Below are 721 nucleotides of genomic sequence, written 5' to 3' on the forward strand. Positions count from 1 at the left end.
AGGCCCTTTAAACTCTTCAGAGAGCTTCCTTAGAGGACCCTTAGCACATTCCAATCTCAACCTACACAGCACCAAACCCAAAATTAATTGGCTCTACACCTTCACAAGAGTGAAAGAAGCCAAAGCCCCATCAAATCCCCCTTCCACAGAGCCTCTACCATAGCTTTCAACCAACACCTGAAATGGGCTGTGGTCGAATTCATACATAGACCTTACACCAGAGCCAGAGACTCCATCCCTAAGCCATTTGGAGTATAACGAAGGTGTGAAGAATCTCTAATTGAGGCTACACCTCTCAGAGCAAAGGTATAACCTCACTCACTCTCCCGAGCCTTTACGAGCTCTCCATTTACAATGACTTAAATTCATGGCTTATTAACCGTATAGATATGTTCGTCACACTTAGACGAGTCCATAGGATCAAACCCAAAGTGATTTGGTTGAGTCTAGGCAGAGATCTTAAGGTTTTAGTGTGGACGGTTCTCGGTTAAGGCTATTGGGGACGATGAACGGATGCCGTCCATCCGCGCGTGTATTGAATGGACGGCAGAGATCAAGCCGGATGATCATCTGAGCCAATACAGCGCGACGCGTGGCAGCTGACTCAGAAGGCAGCGTCGAATGGGAGCGAGCCGCGTGGCTTTTCGACGGATCCGAGGATCCAGTCAGCCCGCGGTTTGAATAGATAAATAGGATATTTAAAAAATTCAGAAAATAGCTA

Source organism: Phalaenopsis equestris, unplaced genomic scaffold (assembly GCF_001263595.1).
Source record: "Phalaenopsis equestris unplaced genomic scaffold, ASM126359v1 Scaffold000304, whole genome shotgun sequence".
Lineage (NCBI taxonomy): Eukaryota > Viridiplantae > Streptophyta > Magnoliopsida > Asparagales > Orchidaceae > Phalaenopsis > Phalaenopsis equestris.